This window comes from Suncus etruscus, chromosome 3 (assembly GCF_024139225.1).
Source record: "Suncus etruscus isolate mSunEtr1 chromosome 3, mSunEtr1.pri.cur, whole genome shotgun sequence".
Taxonomy (NCBI): Eukaryota; Metazoa; Chordata; class Mammalia; order Eulipotyphla; family Soricidae; genus Suncus; species Suncus etruscus.
This window is the reverse complement of record NC_064850.1, coordinates 86,498,886-86,519,590: the sequence shown is the minus strand read 5'-3', so window position 1 is coordinate 86,519,590 and position 20,705 is coordinate 86,498,886. Positions and strand designations below refer to the sequence as shown.

The 20,705-nt window shown below is 39.6% G+C and overlaps 1 long non-coding RNA gene across 1 annotated transcript in view; it reads right to left on the bottom strand.

Annotated features, from left to right (window-relative positions):
* Positions 1-20,705, bottom strand: part of LOC126004580 (uncharacterized) — a 122,643-nt gene that overhangs the window by 38,497 nt on the left and 63,441 nt on the right. The gene's annotated exons all lie outside the window — the stretch shown is intronic.

Below are 20,705 nucleotides of genomic sequence, written 5' to 3'. Positions count from 1 at the left end.
CGCAGTGGTTGGGCGTTTGCCTCACAGGAGGCAGATCCAGGACCAATGGTGGTTCGAATCCTGGCATCCCATATGGTCCTCCATGCCTGCCATAAGCGATTTCTGAGCAGAGAACCAGGTGTAAATGAGCGCTGCTGGGTGTGACCCCCAAGAAAATTTGTTTGGAGAGTGTGTGTTCCATGACAGTCTAGTTGCATTGGCTTCTTGGCACAGTCCTTCTGTAGAGACTAAGAGTGCTCAATGTTTTTATTGCCCCTCATGTGACTTGGGGCTCCTTTAACTAGCCAATCTTGGGTTGTGCTTCTGTGGCACTTCCTGTAAGTGGGGCTGTTGAGCCATTTTACTTGTAAGCACTTTCCACTAGTACTGAAAACACATTCAAAGGATGATACAAAAGATCAAAACATTGTTCCTCTTAAAAGATTAAATAAGCTTCCTTTTTTACATGTTATGCTCTTCCTCCTGACACATGTGAGGGCCACTGTGTCTTTAGCTTGTTTTTCTGCAATTGCCCTTAATTAAAAAAAATTAAGTAGAACAGCATGGACACAATGTGCAAGTGTAAGACCTCAGTGGAGGCTGTCCCACAACATTGGAAATTAGTATAAATAACAAGCACAGAGAGAGGAAGAGGGGAAGGAGACGAAAATCCAGAATGGAATTCATATTACTTATATAGAAAAGATGTTTAAAAAGTTGGTGGGCAAGTACCCAAAATGATGAATGAGAATATTTGCCTTGATAATTAGCCAGGATAGACCATTAAAGTCTAATTACATATGTAAAAGTTTGCTTCTTTATGCATGCACATCTGTGTGTGCCTGCTTTATTTTTATGTTTAGCAAACAGTTTTACTTTCCTTTTATACCTTCTCTAAGTCATTGTCCCCATAAAGCCCTTTTACTCTCCCTTATCCCAGGGCGCAAGGCATAGACATATCAAGTATAATCATGCTGGCTGTAGGGGGCGGGTAGGAGGTTTGCCAGCATCCATGGCATGTCTCTAAGCAGCTTGAAGGAAATGTGTCACAATAGAAAAATGTAACTTGTTTTGTATTTTGTAGGGTAGAACTTATTTCTCACCAGTATGAGACATTGGACTTGTTTTTCCTGCAGGCGTGACCTTAGTGGCTGCTGCAATCAATAAATTTTTTTTTTTTTGGTGGGCCATTAGTCCAGGGTGTGGGTAACAGAAAGAAGACTGACACTTCCTGGATAGTATGTTTGAACCACATTTTTACAGAATGAAGTGATTCAGTTTGGGGTATGCTGGCAGGAGATGGTTGGAATAGCTGGTTTCCTTCTGAAACACTCTCAGCAGAATGAATTAGATGCTTAATTCAGGCAGTTTGGTGGGATGAGTTAGATTCTTACTCAAAAGCCCTGGGGGCTTTTAAGGAGATTGTAAAACAGTTGACCATGTCTTGTAATATCAGGGTCTGGCAGAATGTCACTCTCTTGGCAGACTTTGGTTCTCTATCTGTGAGGTGCACACAGAATGAGGGTGCACAAATCGAGTATGCAATGAACAGAAGCACGATATTCCTTGTGGGGAGGTGTTTTTACAAAGCAGCAGTTTTACTAGGAACAACCCCTCTTCAGTAGCTGTTTTTTGTTTCTGGGTCTTATTCCTCCTCCTCCCCTTCCTCCTCCTCTTGCTCCTCCTCCTCCTCTCCCTCTTCCTCCTGCTCTTCCTTCTCTTCTTCCTGTTCCTCCTCTTCTTCCTCCTTTCCTCTTCCTCCTCCTGCTCCTCCTCTCCTTTTCCTCCTTCTCCTCTTCCTCTTGCTCCTCCTCCTATTCCTCCTCCTCTTCCCCATCCACTTCCACTTTCTCCTCTTTCTCTTCCTCCTCCTCCTCCTTCTCAATGAGACTGTAATTCATCGGCCTGCTGCTTTGAGGTCTCATAAACTTTTTTGTTTTGTTTTTGGGCACACCCAGAGAGCTCATGGGTGACCCTGGAAACCATAAGATATGCCAAACCATATGTTATGCCATATGATATGCCAAAGGTTTGATATGATCAAACCTGGGTCAGCAGCGTGCAAAAGAAACTCTCAATCCATTGTATTATCTCTCTGGCACCTCACACATGCTATTAATTTCACAGGTTAGTTCTTCTCTCTCTTGTTTACAAATATGGGTAACACATGAACAATTAGAAGATTACAATTTGAATTTTGGTATATACTAGCTGTGTGACTTTGGACAAGTCTCTTAATTTCTCCATACCTCAATCTCATAATTTGAAATAGAAGTAATAAAATGTTATCTTTTAAAAAAGCTTTGTGTAACTCAAATGGAGCAATATGTATACATAATATAATCTATATACAATAAGTACATATATTCTTCTTTCCTTAGGATATTAAGAAATTTGGAGGACCACAAAGATGGGTAAGTTGGTACTGTACATGTGGGGCATGCAGAAGGCTTTAGATAGAGCCCCCAAGCAACACTGGGGACCAAATGAGGGTTGAAGTAGAAGATAAGACAGTTGAGTCCTTTTTTTTTTTGAGGGGAGGGCATACCCAAATGATGCTCAGGGGTTTCTCTTGGCTTTGCACTCAGAAATCATTCCTGGTGGTGCCCAGGGAACAATATGGGATTTAGGTGGGCAAACCTTGCATGAAGACGACCCAGAATGGACCTGGGTTCAATCCCTGGCATCCCATATGGTCCCCTAAGTCAGGAGCAATTTCTGAGCACATAACCAGGAGTAATCCCTGAGCATCACCAGGTGTGGCCCCAAAACAAAGCAAAAAAAAAAGATGTGAACAATATAACAACGAAATATGTGTAATTTTATCTTCCAGTCTTCGAACAATTTTTATTTAGCTCTCCTGTTTTGGTTGGGTTCATTTCTTTCTTTTTTTCTTTTTCTTGGTTTTTGGGTTATACCAGCTGTTCTCAGAGCTTTCACCTGTCTCTGTGTTCAGGGATTCCTTCTGTCAGATGAGTTGCTAGGGATTAAATGGGTCAGCCACATGCAAGACCCTACTCACTATACATCTTCTTAAGTTGTTTTTTTTTCTTTTAGTATTTTTTATAGTCTATGTGTGATTTAAGTTGGTAAAGACAATGTATGTACACTACTGGATTTTGTTATATTGTTATAATGTTTTAAGCTGATAATATAAACCATGCATGTGTTACATTAAGAGAAAGTCACTAAAACTTTTCAGATCTCTTATCATAGAAAAATAATTTACTTCCTTTTTTTTTTTTTTTTTTAATTTTTTTTTTATTTAAACACCTTGATTACATACATGATTGTGTTTGGGTTTCAGTCATAAAAGGAACACCACCCATCACCAGTGCAACATTCCCATCACCCAAGTCCCAAATCACCCTCCTCCCCACCCAACCCCCGCCTGTACCCTAAACAGGCTCTACATTTCCCTCATACATTCTCAATATTAGGACAGTTCAAAATGTAGTTATTTCTCTAACTAAACTCATCACTCTTTGTGGTGAGCTTCCTGAGGTGAGCTGGAACTTCCAGCTCTTTTCTCTTTTGTGTCTGAAAATTATTATTACAAGGGTGTTTTTCATTTTTCTTAAAACCCATAGATGAGTGAGACCATTCTGCGTTTTTCTCTCTCTCTCTGACTTATTTCACTCAGCATAATAGATTCCATGTACATCCATGTATAGGAAAATTTCATGACTTCATCTCTCCTGACAGCTGCATAATATTCCATTGTGTATATGTACCACAGTTTCTTTAGCCATTCATCTGTTGAAGGGCATCTTGGTTGTTTCCAGAGTCTTGCTATGGTAAATAGAGCTGCAATGAATATAGGTGTAAGGAAGGGGTTTTTGTATTGTATTTTTGTGTTCCTAGGGTATATTCCTAGGAGTGGTATAGCTGGATCGTATGGGAGCTCGATTTCCAGTTTTTGGAGGAATCTCCATATCGCTTTCCATAAAGGTTGAACTAGACAGCATTCCCACCAGCAGTGGATAAGAGTTCCTTTCTCTCCACATCCCCGCCAACACTGTTTATTCTCATTCTTTGTGATGTGTGCCATTCTCTGGGGTGTGAGGTGGTATCTCATCGTTGTTTTGATTTGCATCTCCCTGATGATTAGTGATGTGGAACATTTTTTCATGTGTCTTTTGGCCATGCGTATTTCTTCTTTGTCAAAGTGTCTGTTCATTTCTTCTCCCCATTTTTTGATGGGGTTAGATGTTTTTTTCTTGTAAAGTTCTGTCAGTGCCTTGTATATTTTGGAGATTAGCCCCTTATCTGATGGGTATTGGGTGAATAGTTTCTCCCACTCAGTGGGTGGCTCTTGTATCCTGGGCACTGTTTCCTTTGAGGTGCAGAAGCTTCTCAGCTTAATATATTCCCATCTGTTAATCTCTGCTTTCACTTGCTTGGAGAGTGCAGTTTCCTCCTTGAAGATGCCTGTAATGTCCTGGAGTGTTTTGCCTATGTGCTGTTCTATATATCTTATGGTTTTGGGGCTGATATCGAGGTCTTTAATCCATTTGGATTTTACCTTTGTACATGATGTTAGCTGGGGGTCTAAGTTTAATTTTTTGCAAGTGGCTATCCAATTGTGCCAACACCACTTGTTGAAGAGGCTTTCCCTGCTCCATTTAGGATTTCCTGCTCCTTTATCAAAAATTAGATGGTTGTATCTCTGGGGAACATTTTCTGAGTATTCAAGCCTATTCCACTGATCTGAGGACCTATCCTTATTCCAATACCATGCTGTTTTGATAACTGTTGCTTTGTAGTACAGTTTAAAGTTGGGAAAAGTAATTCCTCCCATATTCTTTTTCCCAATGATTGCTTTAGCTATTCGAGGGTGTTTATTGTTCCAAATGAATTTCAAAAGTGTCTGATCCACTTCTTTGAAGAATGTCATGGGTATCTTTAGAGGGATGGCATTAAATCTGTATAATGCCTTGGGGAGTATTGACATTTTGATGATGTTAATCCTGCCAATCCATGAGCAGGGTATGTGTTTCCATTTCCGTGTGTCCTCTCTTATTTCTTGGAGCAGAGTTTTATAGTTTTCTTTGTATAGGTCCTTCACATATTTAGTCAAGTTGATTCCAAGATATTTGAGTTTGTGTGGTACTATTGTGAATGGGGTTGTTTTCTTAATGTCCATTTCTTCTTTATTACTGTTGGTGTATAGAAAGGCCATTGATTTTTGTGTGTTAATTTTGTAGCCTGCCACCTTGCTATATGAGTCTATTGTTTCTAGAAGCTTTTTGATAGAGTCTTTAGGGTTTTCTAAGTAGAGTATCATGTCATCTGCAAACAGTGAGAGCTTGACTTCTTCCTTTCCTATCTGGATTCCCTTGATATCCTTTTCTTGCCTAATCGCTATAGCAAGTACTTCCAGTGCTATGTTGAATAGGAGTGGTGAGAGAGGACAGCCTTGTCTTGTGCCAGAATTTAGAGGGAAGGCTTTCAGTTTTTCTCCATTGAGGATAATATTTGCCACTGGCTTGTGGTAGATGGCCTTCACTATATTGAGAAAGGTTCCCTCCATTCCCATCTTGCTGAGAGTTTTGATCAAGAATGGGTGTTGGACCTTATCAAATGCTTTCTCTGCATCTATTGATATGATCATGTGGTTTTTATTTTTCTTGTTATTGATGTTGTGTATTATGTTGATAGATTTACGGATGTTAAACCAGCCTTGCATTCCTGGGATGAAACCTACTTGATCGTAGTGGATGATCTTCTTAATGAGGCATTGAATCCTATTTGCCAGGATTTTGTTGAGGATCTTTGCATCTGCATTCATCAGTGATATTGGTCTGTAATTTTCTTTTTTGGTAGCGTCTCTGTCTGGTTTAGGTATCAAGGTGATGTTGGCTTCATAAAAGCTATTTGGAAGTGTTTCTGTTTGTTCAATTTCATGAAAGAGTCTTGCCAAGATTGGCAGTAGTTCCTCTTGGAAAGTTTGATAGAATTCATTAGTGAATCCATCTGGACCTGGGCTTTTGTTTTTCGGCAGACATTTGATTACTGTTTTAATTTCATCAATGGTGATGGGGGTGTTTAGATATGCTACATCCTCTTCCTTCAACCGTGGAAGATTATAAGAGTCCAAGAATTTATCCATTTCTTCCAGGTTCTCATTTTTAGTGGCGTAGAGTTTTTCAAAGTAGTTTCTGATTACCCTTTGAATCTCTGTCATATCAGTAGTGATCTCTCCTTTTTCATTCCTGATACGAGTTATCAAGTTTCTCTCTCTCTCTTTCTTTGTTAGGTTTGCCAGTGGTCTATCAATCTTGTTTATTTTTTCAAAGAACCAACTTCTGCTTTCGTTGATCTTTCGGATTGTTTTTTGAGTTTCCACTTCGTTGATTTCTGCTCTCAGCTTTGTTATTTCCTTCTGTCTTCCTGTTCTTGGGTCCTTTTGTTGAGCATTTTCTAGTTCTATTAGCTGTGTCATTAAGCTACTCAGGTAAGCTCCTTCTTCCTTCCTGATGTGTGCTTGCAAAGCTATAAATTTTCCTCTCAGTACTGCTTTTGCTGTGTCCCATAAGTTCTGAGAGTTTGTGTCTTTATTGTCATTTGTTTCCAGGAACCTTTTTATTTCCTCCTTGATTTCATCTCGGACCCACTGGTTATTGAGCATGAGGCTGTTTAACTTCCAGGTGTTAAAGTGTTTCTTCTGAGTCCCTTTGGAGTTCACAAATAATTTCAGAGCCTTGTGGTCAGCGAAGGTAGTCTGCAAAATTTCTATCCTCTTGATCTTATGGAGGTATGTTTTATGTGCCAGCATGTAGTCTATCCTGGAGAATGTCCCATGTACATTGGAGAAGAATGTGTATCCAGGTTTCTGGGGATGGAGTGTCCTATATATATCCACTAGGCCTCTTTCTTCCATTTCTCTCCTCAGGTCTAGTATATTCTTGTTGGGTTTCAGTCTGGTTGACCTGTCCAGTGTTGACAAAGCCGTGTTTAGGTCCCCCACAATTATTGTGTTGTTGTTGATATTATTTTTCAGATTTGTCAGCAGTTGTATTAAATATTTTGCTGGCCCCTCATTCGGTGCATATATGTTTAGGAGAGTGAATTCTTCCTGCTCTACGTACCCCTTGATTAATATAAAATGTCCGTCTTTGTCCCTTACAACCTTCCTGAGTATAAAGTTTGCATTATCTGATATTAGTATGGCCACTCCAGCTTTTTTATGGGTGTTGTTTGCTTGGATAACTTTTCTCCAGCCTTTTATTTTGAGTCTATGTTTGTTCTGACTATTCAGGTGCGTTTCTTGTAGGCAGCAGAAGGTTGGATTGAGTTTTTTGATCCATTTAGCCACTCTGTGTCTCTTAACTGGTGCATTTAGTCCATTGACGTTGAGAGAAAGAATTGTCCTGGGATTTAACGCCATCTTTATTTCAAAATTTGGTGTGTCTTTTGGGTAGTCTTGTCTTAGATTAGGTCTTTCAGTTTTTCTCTTAAGACTGGTTTTGTGTCTGTGAAGTTTCTGAGCTGTTTTTTGTCTGTGAAACCATGTATTCTTCCATCAAACCGGAAAGTGAGTTTTGCTGGGTATAGTATTCTGGGTGAAGCATTCATTTCATTCAGTCTTGTCACAATATCCCACCACTGCTTTCTGGCATTGAGCGTTTCTGGTGACAGGTCTGCTGTAAATCTCAGGGAAGCTTGCTTGAACATGATTTCCCCTTTTGATCTTGCTGTTTTCAGAATTCTGTCTCTATCTGTGGGATTTGTCATTGTGACTAGGATGTGTCTTGGGGTGGTTTTTCTGGGGTCTCTTTTGGTTGGTACTCTTCGGGCATGCAGGATTTGATCACATATATTCTTTAGCTCTGGAAGTTTCTCTTTAATGATGTTCTTGACCATTGATTCTTCCTGGAAATTTTCTTCCTGGGTCTCTGGGACTCCAATGATTCTTAAGTTGTTTCTGTTGATCTTATCATAGACTTCTATTTTCGTCTGTTCCCATTCTTTGACTAATTTTTCCATTGTCTGCTCATTTGCTTTAAGTTTTTTGTCCAATCTCTCCTGCTGTATGGAATTGTTATGTATCTCATCTTCCACAGCACCAAGTCTATTCTCAGCTTCTGATACCCTGTCCCAGAGCTTATCCATTTTGTCATTCACTTCGTTTACTGAGTTTTTCAGGCCTGTTAGTTGACATGTTATTTCAGTTTGGAGTTTTGTCATTTCTGCCTTCATATTTTCTTGGTTCTTATTAGTGTTCTGTTCAACTCGATCCATGGTTTCTTGGAGTCTGTTGAGCACCTTCCATATTGCTAGTCTAAAGTCCTTATCTGAGAGGTTGATTAGTTGTTCAGTCATTATCTGGTCCTCAGAATTGTCATCTTCATTCTCTATGTCTGATGCTGGCCTGCGCTGTTTCCCCATTGTCACATTTGTATTGTGGGTTTTTCTACGTGTTGTAGTGGTATTCATTGTCTATATGATGTAGGCAGCACACTCCTCTGGCTCCTCCCTTTCTGGATGGGCTGACTTGCCTCTAAGGGAGGGGAGTCCTCCGTGGATGAAGCCTCACACTGGGTCAAATCTTAGGCCCGAGCATGTAACAGAGAAGACAGTCCAGAGAGAAATGTTTGCTTCTGTGATATAGCGCCGTTCTTAGTGTGATTTTTCCTTCTTGTTGCAATGGAGTTCTTTCCTTAGAAAGAGTGCACGGCCGCGTAGCGAAGCGGAGCGGCCGTGCTCCTCTGAGCCTCTTTTTGCCCCACTCGCAAGAGTTTCACGCAAGAGGACAGTAGACAGACATAGACAGGTCACACTCACAGTCTTTCACAGCTGAGCCCCACTGGGCCGGTGTACTTTCGCGGATTTTCCCCGCCTGGTGTCACACACAGGGAGCCAGCTTTTGCAAAGGATAGCCGGTTTTTATGCTCTGAAGTCCCTCCCTGAAAATGGCGTCTGGGCGAGCGAGGTTTCTGGAGGCTCTTTTTGCCCCACTCGCAAGAGTTTCACGCAAGAGGACAGTAGACAGACATAGACAGGTCACACTCACAGTCTTTCACAGCTGAGCCCCACTGGGCCGGTGTACTTTCGCGGATTTTCCCCGCCTGGTGTCACACACAGGGAGCCAGCTTTTGCAAAGGATAGCCGGTTTTTATGCTCTGAAGTCCCTCCCTGAAAATGGCGTCTGGGCGAGCGAGGTTTCTGGAGGCTCTTTTTGCCCCACTCGCAAGAGTTTCACGCAAGAGGACAGTAGACAGACATAGACAGGTCACACTCACAGTCTTTCACAGCTGAGCCCCACTGGGCCGGTGTACTTTCGCGGATTTTCCCCGCCTGGTGTCACACACAGGGAGCCAGCTTTTGCAAAGGATAGCCGGCTTTTATGCTCTGAAGTCCCTCCCTGAAAATGGCGTCTGGGCGAGCGAGGTTTCTGGAGGCTCTTTTTGCCCCACTCGCAAGAGTTTCACGCAAGAGGACAGTAGACAGACATAGACAGGTCACACTCACAGTCTTTCACAGCTGAGCCCCACTGGGCCGGTGTACTTTCGCGGATTTTCCCCGCCTGGTGTCACACACAGGGAGCCAGCTTTTGCAAAGGATAGCCGGTTTTTATGCTCTCATTTACTTCCTTTTTAAAAAGGCCACTTTCTGTTTCTTGAAGCTAAGTAAGCTAAGTACTATGGAAATTACAAAATAATATGAATTTGAGAATTTAGAGTGTTCTCAGACTTCAATTTCCTCATTCTTTAACTTTAATGATAACTATCTAGCTGAAGTTTATATTTTGACCATGATAATATCTTATGCTGGGTAGATGATTATTATATTATTGTAGTTGTTTTGGGGGCCATACTTGGCAGTATTCCAGACCTATTCCTGGCTTTGTGCTTAAGGATTACTCCTGGTGGTGCTTAGATTACTGTACGTAGGGCTGAAGATCAACTTCAGATCAGCCAAGTTCAAGTCCAAAAACTTTCTATATTATGACTTTGATCCCTGTTGGGAGGGTTAATGATAGCATGATATCTAGGATCTAATGTCATGAATGATGCCTCTGGTTAAATCAGGTTTGTTGGGGGACCTTTCAGATTCACAAAGAAAAATGCTCTTGGGTAAGAACCTTCAATTAATTTCAACTCCTGCTGAAGGCTGGAAAAATAAATTTTTCAAGAAATGAAAGGGACTACTTGATGGCTACAGAAGAAGCATTAGACATAAAATAAAATGAAATGTCAAAATGGTGTTGGGTTTTCCCTTAAGAGTTGAGAGCCAACAAAATCCTAACCTCTGACACTACTTTGGCTTTAAACAAAATGGCAGAAAACTCTGGCTTAAAACAAAACTGTTACTTGATTTTTTTATTTACATGTGCTCATTTTCAACTTCTTTTCCACGTAGATGCATCTGAAGGAATGAACCCCAAAATTAGGTTAAGATGATGGAAAAAATTGTTGGGAAGTGGTTACTGATAAGTGATGAGTGAGGACTGAGCCAGGCCTGGACTGGGTTATAGAGATCTAAAGATGACATCTGTTTATCACCTTGAACCAGGTGGGCCCAGACAATCCAACATATCAGGCTTAGGCAAGCAAATTTACCCCAGCTTCACAGTTAACAAATCTATTCACAAGGCAAGGATACTGACTTGTGTACAGATACTTTTGACACTTAGCTTGATAGTATAGAGGAAAAAGTGCTTAAAAATGACTATACTTAAAAATGACTATACTTTTACATGTTTAAATATTTTTTGTATTATCCATATATTCAGTGTCTTCTTAAAACCTAAACATGAAATCACCTAAGTAGTTTTCATTTACACTAAGGTTGCATGTGACCAGTGGAATATAATTATAGTATAGCATGGAAGAAATATTTTCTTTTTGGGGGGAGGGGATGGAGAGAGTACAGAATGAGAGGAATATGCCTTGCATGCCGTAGACCCAGTTTCCAGCCCCAGTACCACATATAGTCCCCTAAACCTTGCCAAGAGTAATCCATGGACAGATCCAGGAATAAGCCACGATTATTATTGAGTGTGAACCCCAAACAAATAAGTATACAAGTAAAGCAAAAAATAAAAAGCAGGTCTAAATTAATTTTTGAAATCTAATTTAAAAATAAAAATCAGCTATATAAAATGATAGAAATCAACTCAAAGTGGATCAAGGCCCTTAAGATCAGACCGAGATCTATAAAGTACATTACATTGTGGAAAACATAGGCAGAGCACTCTAAGACCTACATCTCAAAGGAGACTTTAATAATATGATACCAATGGCAAAGGCTACAGAATCAAATCTGAATAAGTGTGAATTCATCAAATTAAAAGGTTTCTGTATGACAAAACAAACAAACAAACAAACATGGTTTCTTTAGCCACTCATCTGTTGAAGAGCATCTTGGTTGTTTCCAGAGTCTTGCTATGGTGAATAATGCTGCTATAAATATAGGTATAATGAAGGGGTTTTTGTATTGTATTTTTGTGTTCCTAGGGTATAAACCTAGAAGTTGTATAGCTGGATTGTATGGGAGCTCAATTTCCAGTTTTTGGAGGAATCTCCAAATCGTTTTCCAGAAAGGTTGAACTAGTCGACATTCCTACCAGCAGTGGATAAGAGTTCCTTTCTCACCACATCCCCGCCAACACTGCTTGTTCTCATTCTTTGTGATGTGTGCCAATCTCTGTGGTGTGAGGTGGTACCTCATAGTTGTTTTGATTTGCATATCCCTGATGATTAGTGATGTGGAGCATTTTCATGTGCCTTATACAATGAAATATTATGCAGCCGTCAGGAGAGATGAAGTCATGAAATTTTCCTATACATGGATGTACATGGAATCTATTATACTGAGTGAAATAAGTCAGAGAGAGAGAAAGTCGCAGAATGGTCTCACTCATATATGGATTTTAAGAAAAATGAAAGACATTCCTCAACAATTTTCAGAGACAAAAGAGAGGAGGGCTGGACTTTACAGCCCACCTCATGAACCTCACCACAAAGAGTGATGAGTTTAGTTAGAGAAATTACTACATTCCGAACTATCCTAACAATGAGAATATAAGTGGGAAATAGAAAGCCTGTCTAGAGTACAGGATGGGGCGGGGAAGGGAGGAGGGATATTTGGGACATTGGTGATGGGAATGTTGCAGTGGTGATGGGGGGGGGTTGTCATCTTATATGACTGAATCCCAACTACAATCATGTTTGTAACCAAGGTGTTTAAATAAAAATATTAAAAAATAATTACCACAAAAATAAACATGGGCTAAAACTAAAAGACAGCTGTCTGAATGGGGGAAATTATTTGCACTCATCATATCAGATAAAAGGTTGATATCTAGGAGAAACAAAGTACTCATAAAATTTACCCCCAGTTCCCAAAAAATCAAATGTGGGGAGAGGAAATAAAGAGAAATTTCTCTGAGAAAGACCAACAGATGGTCAACAAGCATGTGCAAAAATTGCTGATCACCTCTTGTCATTAGAGAAATCCTAGACAGGACAACAATGACGTATCATCTTACTTCAGTAAGGATGGCACATATAAAAAATAGTGGAAACAATCTGTGTTGGCAGGGATGTGGTGAAAAAGGAACTCTCATCCACTGCTGGGGGAATATTGTTTGGTCCAACCCCTATGGAAAACAGTATGGACTGCTGTTAGTAAACTCAGAATTGAGCTGCCTTATGACCCAGCAATTGCACTTTTGGGTATCTATCACCAGCATAGACAATTATTCATTCAAAAGGACATATGAACATCCTTATTAATCACAGAACTCAGTACAATAGCTAAGAGTTGGAATCAACCTAGATGTCCAACAACAAATGAATGAATCATGAATACATGGTGTATACAACACACACACACACACACACACACACACACACACTGAATACTATTTAGATGTAAAGAATGATGCAATCATACAATTAATTGGAACATGGCTGGAACTGAAAGATATGATGCTAAATGAAGTAAGCAAAAAAAAAAAGAATAAATACAGGATGATATCATTTATGTATGGCATTTAGAATAACTGCATGAAGAAATGCAATGGTTTAATGGGAATTTTCTAGAATATCTTGGTTTTGGAGTATAGTAATAAGAAGAAAAGAAATTAAGTAGAAAAGGAGAAAAATAGCTGTGAAGTAATGGGAGATAAGGACCAAGGGAACTCTGGTGTATTGGAGGTGTTAAGAAAGGACAGAACAACCCACTGCAGCCAGCTGACAACTAGCTCCCAAAGTGAAAAGACAGATTCCTAGCCTGAGAAGAAGTTTCCACCGCCACTGCTGCTGATTTGTACTTGGCAGTCCCTTTTATTCCACCTCCCTTCACTATGGACTGTTGCTTTGCTACCAGATTCGGTTTCTGAGAAGCCTCCAGCTTGAGGATATTTCCTGATATGTGACTCCGGGGAGCCATTTTTCAGACTCCACAAGGCCATGTTGCAGGCTGAATCTGTGCTCCGGATTTTACACAACCCCCAACCCTGACTATTTCAAAAGACTTAAAAGGACATATATATCTCCTTTGAATTTTCTTTAAATGTATTTTCTTAATAGATATAGTTCTTTTTTGATTTTTGGGCCACACCAGCATCGCTCAGGGGTTATTCGTGGCTCTGTGCTCAGAAATTAGTCCTGGCTGACTTAGGGGATCATATAGGATGCTGAGAATCAAATTGGAGTTCATCCAGGGTTGGCCCTATGCAGGGCAAATGCCTTACTGCTGTGCTATTGCTCTGACCCTAGATATAGTTGTTATTGTCTGTCCTCTTATGTAGAGGGAGTTTTCTCCATTCCTTTTTTTTTAAAATCTATTAGGAAATTCTAGTAGATACTTATATACTTGAGTATAAGACAACCCCCCCACCCAATTTTACCTTGAAATACTGTGAAAGTTTAGTGACTCGAGTATAAGCCAAGGTGGAAAATGTAGCAGCCACTAGTACATTTCAAAAATAAAAATATATACCCAAAACAATTACAATAATTGAGGAATCAATAATAACTAACTAAATAAATACATGATTTCATTTCCAATACACAATTGTTTGATATACTGTATGCCTTTAACATACCACATTTGCCCATAGTATTCAATGGCAACCTTTTTGTTTTTATTTTTGTTTTTGTTTTTGGGCCACACCCAGTCATGCTCAGGGTTTACTCTCGGCCATGCATTCAGAAATCCCTCATGGCTTGGGCGCTATATGGGACACCAGGGGATCGAACCTTGGTCCATCTATGTTAGACACGTGCAAATGACCTACTGCTGCGCCACCACTTGGGCCCCATCTTTAATGAATAAACCATTTAAGACAGTAAAGCATTGTAAATAAATGGTTAGAATTTCTGAATCCTTATACTCCAAAACCCCTGATTATAAGAATTCAGGATTTATAAACATTTATTTACATGACTTTACTGCCTTAAATGGATATTTTTCTTAATTAAATGTGTCATTTAATATTGTGGGTTAAATAGTTCAGTGGCATACAGTTCAATTCAGCTGCCTACCTCTTCCACTCAGCCTCGACTTGTGGACTGAGCTGAAGCACCATACCTTCCGGCAGATGATAGAAAATGACTGGAGACTATGTGTATTTGATTCTGTGTAGGCACACACCGAATCAACCTGCATTAGCCAAGTGTAAGACATCAGGTGTTTTGCCACAAATTTTGTGCTGGAAAAACTCGGCTTATACTCAAGTCTATATGGTAAGTTCCTCTTGACTCTGAGTTCATGTTAGAATCAGGATATTGGGATTGTTTGGCTCACTATTTTTACCCCCATGGGCACTGTTAGTACCACTATGTGGCATTGTTCCTTTTTGTATGGGCATATGAAAATGGGGAAATCTTAATGTGTGGAAACAAGTTCTTATCTAATAGGAATAGGAACACATAAATATTACATTGCAGTGGAGCCTAACACCCTGAACACTTGTCATAGTGACTTGATTTAGGCTCTAGAAGACCAGACATTGACCATTTACCCCTGAACCTTGGATCCCATCTATGGAACCAGCACGGTTTTCGACATCAGCACCAGGAACGAGTCTTCTAATGCAGTCCTGGCATCGACTTGCTCCAGACTGGGTTCATATGACACCTTGGCGACTTGGTCACAGCAACAACTTGCTTTCAGGCAGGGCTCCTTGCGTTGCCACCCAATGGTGAGATGAGACTAGAAGATGCTCTGTGTTACCCTGACTTTGATATAGGATCTGTACAAAAACCAGGATCTCTAACTACAGAAACCTGACCACAACAACCATGATTGTGAAGAACTTTTACTGGGATCACAGAGAAAGACTTTGGGGTTAGAAAACAGTATGCCTGGAGCCTGTAGTTGTTCTTATGCCAGGATGCTTTATGGGTAAGAGCTCCCTGTTTTTAGGCCAAAGGTTTTTCCTTTACTATTTCCCCCATAATTTGTTGTGCCTATAAAAACAAAACAGAACAAAGCAACAATAGCAAAATAAATAAATGAATAAATAAAAACCTGCAACACACACCCTTTTTTAATGAAAATTTTAAATCTCCTATCTTTTAATTTGGAGCTACTGCCATTTGCATAGAACCTTGGCACATGGATAACTTTATTTTAACACATATTCCCATATTTTTCTGAAAACTAAGAAGAAAGGATCAAAGAAAGGCTGGAGGCCAGGGGCCAAGTGATCTTGGATGCATTGGTGGGGAAAATAACAAGGACAGAAATAAATACTCAAGTCAAAGTTAATGATAATAGAATCATGGGACCTAAACTCTCACACTCTAAACTTAAAGGGGGTCTGTTATACTGGCAGGCCAGGCTGGCAAAAATTGGTGGAATCGGATGGACTCTGGAGCCATTGGTGGAGTGAGGTTGACACTGGTGGTGGGAAGGTCCTTGACTCATTATATATCTCAAATTCAACTATGAAGGATTCTCTGATCACAATTGTTTCAATAAATTAAAAAAAAACACAAAAGGTCAGAAATTAATATACAAGCCACATAGTTAACAACAATGAGATTATGAGACCTAAACTTTAACAACTGAAGTTAAAAACATGCCTTTTATGATGCCAGGCAGGGTGGAGTATTGCTAGTGGTGGTGGCAGTGATGGCATGGGATGGGACTCTGGGGACATTGGGGGAGGGAGGTTGATTAATCCCACTGATGATGGGACTGGTGCTGAAAATTGTATGTCTAAAACTCAACCATAAATAACTTTGTAAATCATGATGCTTTAAAATATATAGATGGGATTCTTTCAGAAAAGGACGTTTTCGTCTTTTATAAAGAAAGAATTTTTGTATGACTATTTCCAAGGTTTTGAAATAATTGGTTAGTGTACAGAATGGTATTTCTGATATTATGGAGGATTTCTACAAACTAAATCTTCATCCTTGGGAGAAAGAAGCTTATTCTTTTTAGGTAAATTGAATTAAAATGAAAACATTTGCATCCAAAATTCCCTGTAGTCTTACAAGTTAGTAATCAGTTAATCCTAGATGCTTTTTTTTTTTTGTGTGTGTGGTTTTCTGGGTCACACCCGGCAATGCTCAGGGGTTATTCCTGGCTCCATGCTCAGAAATTGCTCCTGGCAGGCATGGGGGACCATATGAGACGCCGAGATTCGAACCGATGACCTTCTGCATGAAAGGCAAACGCCTTACCTCCATGCTATCTCTCCGGCCCCAATCCTAGATGCTTTTTAACACTTGAGCCTGAGCTTGCAGAAGTCAGAAAAGCACACTTAACATTTACTTCCTCATATCCTTCTGGGTATTGTTTGAGAAATAGTATAAACAATACTGCAGTATGCCTTAGCATCCTGTGGCTATCTCCACAAACTCTAGAAGAAATAGAAATTATATTTTTCTTGTATTCAGATTATGGCTCCTTATTAAAATTAACTTAATAAAATGTTCAAAGTTCAGAAGAAATACTTTTTTAATGTTAGTAACAATGGCTTCCTATTTTCATGTGGCAGCATGTTGAATAATGGGATAACAAGGTTAACTAGACAGAGTCCATTTTTTTTTGTTTTTGTTTTTTTGTTTTTTTTGCTTTTGTTTTTGGGCCACACCCTGTGACGCTCAGGGGTTACTCCTGGCTAAGCGCTCAGAAGTTGCTCCTGGCTTCTTAGGGGATCGAACCGCGGTCCGTCCTAGGCTAGCACAGGCAAGGCAGGCACCTTACTCCAGCGCCACCGCCCGAGCCACAAAGTCCATTTTTTAAAATTTTTTTAGTTTATTTAAACATATTGATTACAAATATGATTGTGATTAGGTTTCAGTCATATAAAGAACACCCCCTTCACCAGTGCAACATTCCCACCACCAATGTCCCAAATCTCCCTCCATCCCACCCCACCCCACCTGTACTCTAGGCAGGCTTTCCAGTTCCCTCATTCATTCACACGATTATGGTAGTTCTCAGTGTAGTTATTTCTAGAACTACACTCTTTGTGGTGAGCTTCATGAAGTGAGCTGGAAATTCTAGTCCTCCTCTCATGGTCTCTGAGGATTGTTGCAAAGATGACTTTTAGTTTTCTTAAAACCCATAGATGAGTGAGACTATTCTGTGTCTCTCTCTCTCTCCCTCTGACTTACTTCACTCAGCATGATAGATTCCATGTATAGGAAAATCTCATGACTTCATCTCTCCGAACGGCTGCATAATATTCCATTGTGTATATGTACCACAGTTTCTTTAGTCATTCCTCTGTTAAAGGGCATCTTGGTTGTTTCCAGAGCCTGGCTATTGTACATAGTGCTGCAATAAATATAGGTGTGAGGAAAGGGTTTTTGTATTGTATTCTTGTGTTCCTAGGGTATATCCCTAGGAGTGGAGTAGCCTGGACAATGGGAGCTCAATTGGAGCTTTTCTTTTCTTTTCTTTTCTTTTCTTTTCTTTCTTTCTTTCTTTCATTCTTTCTTTCATCTTTCTTCTTTCTTCTTTCTTTCTTTCTTTCTTTCTTCCTTCCTTCCTTCTTTCTTTCTTTCTTTCTTTCTTTCTTTCTTTCTTTCTTTCTTTCTTTCTTTCTTTCTTTCTTTCTTTCTTTCTTTCTTTCTTTCTTTCTTTCTTTCTTTCTTTCTTTCTTTCTTTCTTTCTTTCTTTCTTTTTTTTCTTTCCCTTCCTTCCATCTTTCTTCCTTCTTTCCTTCCTTACTTCCTTCTTCCTTTTTATCATTTTTCCATTTTTCCTTCCTTCCTTCCCTCCTTCCCTCCCTCCCTCCCTCCCTCCCTCCCTCCTTCCCTCCCTCCCTCCTTCCTTCCTTCCCTCCCTCTCTTCCTCCCTCCCTCCCTTCCTTCTTCCTTCCTTTCTTTCTTCCTTCCTTCCTTCCTCCTTCCTTCTTTCCTTCCTTACTTCTTTCCTTTTCTTCCATTATTCACTTTTTAAATATCATTATTAGCCTTTGAGGTCGGTGGAATCATATTTTAAAGAAGCAAAAAACTGAGCTTTTGTGAGAACAAGCCACTTGTCCAAGTCACTGAAAGTAGTGGCAAACGGAGTTGATGACTGTGATCTGAGGACACAGATGAGCACATAGACATGAACAGACATTTTCTGTAACAATCACCTTTGCATCACTTGGACATTCATTCAGTGGCCTTAGAGTGAAAAAAGTAGACAGTCATCAGGTTCTGTTAGAATTACTATTTTCGTTCATTTGTTTGATACCGAAGGCTTCATGGAGACCCATATTTTAGGGTCTTTTCTTCACCACCAAAAGCTTTCTGGGCAAATTTAAAGAAGAAATGAGAACTCTCTTAGGGAATTGCCCCCTGAGAATTTTCCTTCCTTTTGAGCCTCTTGTCCTGTACTTTTGGCATTTCTCTGCCTTAAACATCAGTGAGTCAGCAGAGTGCTTTTAGCACACACTCACTGTGTGGCCCAATGGAGACTCCAACTCTATAGGAGTATGTAACTGCCAAGGGCCAAATACATCAGTCTTTCTGCCCTTCAGAGGAGTGGCAGAGTGTGGAAGAACAGAAAAAAAATCAGGTAAATTTACATATAAAAGCATGTCATTCATTTTCAAGTAATAAAATGATTAAATGCATGTACATTTTTAATTGATTTTTTTTTTGCCTATTATGACAACTTTCTAAATAGAGGCATGAAAAGAATTGATAATAGTGCAAAAAAGAATCATAGGAAAATGCAGCTAGAATTGACTCCCCACATAAATGGTATTCATGGAGTATGAATGTCCTTATTACCTTCTTTCTTTTCTTTTGAAAGCATTTTATTGAATTTCAATTTATTTTATACTTTATTTAAACTCTGTGGTTTACCAAGTTATTCACAATAGTTATTTCTGGCAGTCATTGTTCCAATACCAATTCCACAAACAGTATGACCTTCCCTCAATTATTGTCCTCAGTTTTTCACATAAACCCAAATCTGCCCCTTTCGTCGACAGAAAATAATTTATTTTATATTGTTCCTTACAACAAAATAGCTAATGGAACACTCAAAAATCTTCGGGAAAATGGTTATATCTCACATGGGGTCATTAAGTCATTGTCTGAATATTTACTAAGCTATGTGTTGTTAGTGAATCTTCTGTGTTATTGTTTTTGTTAATTGAGCTTAGTAAGCTTCCTTGTTGCTTTCCCATCAACTTGCTATGATTCTAGTGGGCTGTCAGTGAGGAATTTGGAGGTACTGTGGAGCTGCATATGCAATCCTGCACTTCCAGGATCTGTTGAATAGGGCTCTTGTGTTTATATGGCAGAGGCTGTGAGTGTGGCTGCTGAAGAGAGGAGAGAAAGAAACAGTAAGTTGATGGAAGTAAAGCAGTAACATTAGGCAGAGGATTTGGAGCAGAGGATTTAGTGCTATGGGAGGTCACAGGATGCCTGAAAACCATAACTCTCTAGCATGAATAAATGAGTCATTATAATGGCAGAAATAGAGGGTCAGACCCAAGGAGACAGGAGGTTGTGGAGGGTCATGGTCACTGGGTGGTGATGGTGTACAATAACATTTTTTATTAATGCCATAAACTTGAGCACAATTATATCCCTAATACCTAAATTACAATAAAATTATTTCTTAAAAACTAATGGGACATTCCTAAAATTATATGGAAGTCCATGGGGTTCAAATTAGTACAGTCACGATGTGAAGGTGGGATGAGGGATGCGTTGTTGACATGTATAGTAGTGAAACAAGATGGAGGGTGGGCTAAATTTTAATTTTTAAACACATACAGTGTTTTAAACTTGTAACCTAAAATGATACAGTATGAAAACCAATGAGAATTTTTAAAATTTTTATGAATAAATTTAATACAGTGAGTGTTACTAGAGCCTGTCTAAGATTTACTGGATTGTGGTTAGTGCTAGTTGAGTGTTATGATATTCTAATTTAGGCTTACTAAGGCTGGTAGATGACTATGGAACTTTCCCATCAGACCTTCTCTGTAATACAACTAGGCTGATACCATTATAAGATATTAACGTGTCAGGGTTTATAGATCTAAAACAAATAAGGTGACTTGGAAGTTTGTGATAAGATTAGTAAAAGAGTTGGACCATTTCTGTCAGAGATTATGTAGTGGGTGGCGTTGGGTTGTTGTAGTTCATGCAGAAAGGGGAATCTGAAACTTCTTTCCCTTTCAAAATGTCACATAGGGATCAGGCAGCACTGGGATACCTGGGAAGTATCAAGAGATATTATACTGTTTTGGATCTTGGAGGAGGAGCCTGGTCATTTTTTGCTGGAAAGATGACAGGCAA